Source organism: Pteropus medius, unplaced genomic scaffold (genome assembly GCF_902729225.1).
Source record: "Pteropus medius unplaced genomic scaffold, Ma_sr-lr_union100, whole genome shotgun sequence".
NCBI lineage: Eukaryota > Metazoa > Chordata > Mammalia > Chiroptera > Pteropodidae > Pteropus > Pteropus medius.
Window position 1 is genome coordinate 2,339,334 of NW_024347793.1, and position 5,799 is coordinate 2,345,132.

Sequence of the window (5,799 nt, forward strand, 5' to 3'; positions counted from 1 at the left end):
TACAATGGATTCTTTAGCAATCATGAAGAATAAAGCAGCATACAAAACATGCACAAATACAACTATTACAAAACTTACTGGACTTAAACACATTTTAAAACACCAACACCAAATGTTCAGTTAACTTTGTTAATACCTCTAGGCTTGATCTTTACTTTCCAAAGGTTACAGTCATATTACACTGTACTTATTTTGATAACTTCCTGAGATTAAATTAATTTTATAAGACTCAGAAGGATAAAAAAATTACTTTCTTACTAGCTAAGTTTAAAGGATAATTCTGATGATGGATTTATGATGAGGACAGGATCCAGTGTCACTTTCCAAGTCAATTCAACTCAAGCTCTTTGCTTATTGCTCAATGAGACTTTATACATTTATGATTTTTATATAAAATTTTTACTTTCTCCTAAATAATTTAGTCTCCAATTTTTTTTGTTTATCTTCATGTAATCTAATGTCCCGTTGCTATTATATATAAATCTGGTCAATTGGCTTTATGGAAATATGTACATAACTGATAATACACTATAATCAGCAATAAATATATATTATAATTATATTACATGTTATAGTCACTATGATATTCTTGAGGTTTCATATCTCAGGAGGCAAGAGAAAGATTCTTCTCAAACAGCTTTTTTCTCTACAACATTTATCTCATTCACCATTTCACAAAATACAGTTAGAACTTCTTTCTTCCTGGCAATCGCATATAACCTCTGGAGCTCCTAAACATTTCTACTCTTGATACAGTTCCTAGTTTTGGATCAACTGTACAATTTGCTCATTTTCCCTGTTTTTCACCCTCTCTCCTTATACAGAGAAAAGTATGCAGCTATACTTTGACATATACTTAAAGAAAAATAACTGTACATATCAGCACCCTCTTCTTTCCTAATTGGTTATCTTTGCATGTTTTATATTAACTTTTCTTTTTCTTAGAGGCAGGATGAAGTCAGAATTTTACAGACTCAGCAGAGTTCCCAATAGCTCTAGTTACTGCTCTCTTTCCTGCTCAAATTATCACAGATTTTCCAGTGAGAGCTTCTTCAAACTGGCTTCTTTGTTCTTTCTATACCATCCTGAAATTTTGAAAGCATCTTGTTTCCTGACAAAAGATATTCCAGGCCTACCTAAAGCTTTTTTCTTTAAGACGGAATTGGAAATTCCCAAAGGAGCCTGGTATATCAGATGAGTCTGTGTGTCTTCTGGTTGTCACCATATGATACCGAGATTGGGATATTCGGTTCATGTTGATATTTACAATTCAACTCTAAAAGACTAAATCCTTATATAATTTAGTTTTAGCATGTGGTGCTTCTGTTTGTATTTTAGAGGAACCACCAAACTGTGTCTGCATTGGCAGCACCATTTTACATTCCCACCAAGCAATGAACAAGGCTTCTAATTTTTTCATATTCTCACCAACACTGGTTATTATCATCTGAAAAATATTGCAGCCATCCTAGTACGTATGAAGTAGTATCTCGTACAATGGGATAAAACTTCAGCTATCAAAAGGGATGAAGTTCTGATATATTTTACAAGGATGCATTGTAGAAGCTAAGTGAACTAAACACAAAAGGCAAATATACATGATTCTATTTGTATGAAATATTGAGAATGGTCAAACTCATAGGGACAGTATGTAAATTAGAAGTTTCCAGGGGCTGAGGGTTGGAGATGGGAATTTATCACTTATTGGTTACAGAGATGATGGAAATGTTTTAGAAATCAGTAGTGGTGATGGTTGCACAATATCATGAGTATAACTAATGCCACTGAATTGTACACTCAAAAATGGGAACAATAGCAAATTTTATGTTATATGTATTTACCACAGTAAAAATGTAAAAAGTAAAAAGGAATTTGCGATATGAATGCATTTTACAGAGCATTAATGGGAGGGTCACTGTGTCCAGTGAATGAGGTGCAGAGGGCAACCAGTGGAGCCGTGAGGGAGAGGCAGGACTCCTCAGTTCCTTATGCATGAGGAGGCTAAAGCCATTTGATCATCCAACAAATACTTGTTGACAGTCATTTTTTTAAGCATCGAGAACTAGTGGTAAAGAGGTACCATTCTGCCTTCAGAGTCCATGAGAAAATGGAAACTGACTAACTACTGCACAAGGCAATGACTCAGTAGGTTGCTCTGCCAGCTAAATCAGTCAAAATCTACAGTAGATAATCCTTTGATGTAATAGTTTATATGATTCTTAGATTTCCCCTCCACTCCCTTCCCCTCCCCTCCTCTCCCCTTCCCTCCCTTTCCCAATCCTTGTTTCTTTCCTTTTCTTTTCTTTTCCTTTTCTCTCTCTCTCTCTCTCTCCTTTCTTTTTTAATATTGGGGCATAGTGCTCGCTGCACATACATTCTCCCAACATTCTTGTCTGGTTTACATGAGTTTCATCTGTTCAGTGAATTTTCATATTCTATGGTAGTGCTTGTAAATTAGATGTTCTGATCATGCAAAAGAAGGATGGATCTTTGATGCTGGGGATTCAAGAGGAAGTCTAGGGGAAAGAATTTAAAGAAAGCACTGGTTGGTTTGAGCATATAAAGTTTGTGTTGCTTTGAATAGTTTTGAATAACTGGGAAATACATAATATTGATATTATCTGTACCCTTAGCAACTGGTTGCTCCAATTATTTTTACATTTTATTCACATAATATTAAAATTTGAAGTTATCTACAGTGTGAAATTTATATATCTGTGGCATGTAATTAATTTATTTGAACTTTTTACACTGTTTGAAACAATGCAGTTTTAAAAAATAATATACAGTGAGAACTGAATGACATAATTTTTCCCTAGTAACAAAAAATGTGGGTGCCAATTGCTCATGTAGTCTGGATTAGGGGTATTTCAGCCCTCATGTTCTTAGCTTTCTCCCTAAATTTGTGCTCCATTAAAGCTTTAAGAAATTGTGTTGTGTGTGTGTGTGTGTTAAACTTGCCTGTCTTGCAGTGCTAAAAAGTTGAGTGACAGTTTTGACAATCATCTTTCAAGTTCTCATTATGGCTAGGTTGATAACACTAATATTTTTTATGATAATGTTGTGTGTGTGTCATCAAACAGAATTGATGAGGTTCATCCATTCACTCACTCATTACTAAAATAAAAAATACTCATTTGTCAGGGTCTCCTATTACATCACATATAACATTTAGGAGGACAGACAGAATATGTAATAAAAATGTACCAAACTATAAAAATCTGTGTATTATTTCCACCATCATTATGGATATGGGCCACTTTAAAAATATATATATATATTTTTAAAGAACAGATTTAAGGTCACAGAAAAAAATAAGAGGAAGGAACAGAGATTTCCCATGTGCCCCCTGTCCCCACACATGCACAGCCTCCCCTTTTATCCATATCTCCTACCAGAGTGGTACATTTTTAAAATGAACTCACATTGACACATCATAGTCATCCAAAGTTCATAGCTTGATTAGAGTTCCCTGTGTGTTATACATTCTATGGGTTTGGACAATTATATAATGACATGTATGTATCATATGGTATCACACAGAGTAGTTTCACTGCCCTGAAAATCCTCTGTGCTCCACCTGTTCATCCCAACCTCTGTTTTTTGTTTGTTTGTTTTACTGTCTCCATAGTTTTATCTTTTCCAAGATGTCTCTCTCTCTCTCTCCTTTTTTTTTTTGTACTGAGATGCTGTTTGTGGATAGATGCAGTCTGACCCCAAGGATGGGGCCCAGCCTCGGCAGCAGGCTGTCACACCACCCCCATTATCTTTGGTTTCCACAAGACAAGAGGCGTGCACTTCTGGGCGGTCACATGGAAGAGGGTGAGGCCTCTAAGATGTCAGAATCTTTGGGTAAAAGCATGAAATAGCCAGCTCTTAGAGTTTTCAGCATTTTCTTTGGCTGATCAAGTAAGGAAAGAGGAACTATATGAACAATTTAATACATTTCTTAAAGAAGAAAATAATTCAAATGGGTATTTGTTATGTACTACAGCTTTTATGCACCTCATCTCATTTTCAGGTAATTTGATATGTTTAGGTTTATACATGCCTTAGAGAAATATATCACAAAAGAGTTGTTAGGAGTGAATGTTTTAATTAATTAATTAGTTAACTAATTATATTTCACCCATCACCCCACACCTTCCTCTTTGGCAACCATCTGTTTGTTCTCTGTATCTATAGGTCTGTTTATATTTTATTTCATTTGCTTTTTTTTAGATTCCACATATAAATGGAATTTTATGGTATTTATCTTTCCTTGTCTGACTTATTTCACTTAGCATAATAGCTCTTAGGTCCATCCATGTTGTCACAAATGGCAAGACTTCATTCTTTTTTAATAGCTGAGTAATATTTGACTGTATATATATAGTATATATATATGATATATATATATATCATATATATAATATATATCATATAATATATATCATATATAATATATATCATATATATTATATTATATATATCATATATATATCTTATCTATTGTAAATAATACTGCAATGAACATAGGGGTGTATTTATCTTTTCAAATTAATGTTTTCCTTTTTTTTTGGATAAATACCCAGAAGTGGAATTGCTGGTTCAAATGTCAGCTGTGTTTTGAATATTTTGAGGAAACTTCATATATTTTCTATAATGGCTGCACCAATTTATAATCCCGCCAACAGTGCACGAGCGTTTCCTCTTTCTAGATCCTCACCAGCACTTGTTTGCTGATTTTTTGATGATAGCCTATGGCCCCTGGTCTTCCTAGGTGGTCTCCCATCCAAGTACTAACCAGGCTCGACCCTGCTTAGCTTCTGAGATCAGATGGGATCAGGCTTGTTCAAGGTGACATGGCCATAGACTTGCTCATTTTTTAATTGGACTGATTGTGGGTTTTTTTCTTTTTTTAGTGTTAAGTAATTGAATTACTTATATATTTTGGATATTAACCCCTTATCTGATGTGTCACTGGTGAATGTCATTTTACATTCAGGGTGTTTGTCTTTTTATTTTGTTGATGGTGTCCTTTGCTGTTCAAAATCTTTTTAGTTTGATGTGGTCCCATTTGTTTATTTTTTCTTTTGTTTCCCTTGCTCAAGAAGACATATCTAAAAATGCATTACTCAGACTTACGTCAAAGAATTTACTGCGCAGGTTTTCTTCTAGGAGTTTTATGGTTTCAGATCTTAAATTTAAGTCTTTAATCAATTCTGAGTTTATTTTTTTAAATTAAGTTTATTGGGGTAACATTGGTTAATACAATTATATAATTTTCAGGTGTACATTATAACTTGACATCTATATATTCTATTGTATGTTTACCACCCAAAGTCCAATTTCCTTCACCTACCATATATTTGATTCTGTTTATACACTTCACCCACCCCTAAACCCTATATTTGACTCCCTTTACCCCATCTACCTCTCCTCTCCTCTCCCACCCACTAGTAACCACTAATCTATAGTCCTCTGGTAACCACTAGACTATAGTCTATATCCATGAGTCTCTGTTTGATTGTCCTGCTCATTTGTTGCTTTTAGGTTTATATCCCATATATAAGTGATATCATGTGATTTTTCAATTTTTTCAGTCTGGCTTATTCCACTTAGCATGATTAGCTCGAGTTCCATCCATGCTGTCGCAAATGGCAGTATTTCATCTCTTCTTATGGCTGAGTAATATTCCATTGTACATATGTACCACAGCTTCTTTAGCCAATCGTCTATAGTAGGACACTTTGTTGCTTCCATGTCCTGGCCACCACGAAAAATGATGCTATGAACATCGGTGTGCAAATATCTTTT

The 5,799-nt window shown here is 34.5% G+C and overlaps 1 non-coding gene across 1 annotated transcript; it reads right to left on the bottom strand.

The window, feature by feature from the left end:
* Positions 1 to 4,737: 4,737 nt before the first annotated feature.
* Positions 4,738 to 4,856, bottom strand: LOC120615484 (5S ribosomal RNA). Its single transcript, XR_005656283.1, has one exon. It is a non-coding gene; the product is annotated as a 5S ribosomal RNA (ribosomal RNA).
* Positions 4,857 to 5,799: the final 943 nt, after the last annotated feature.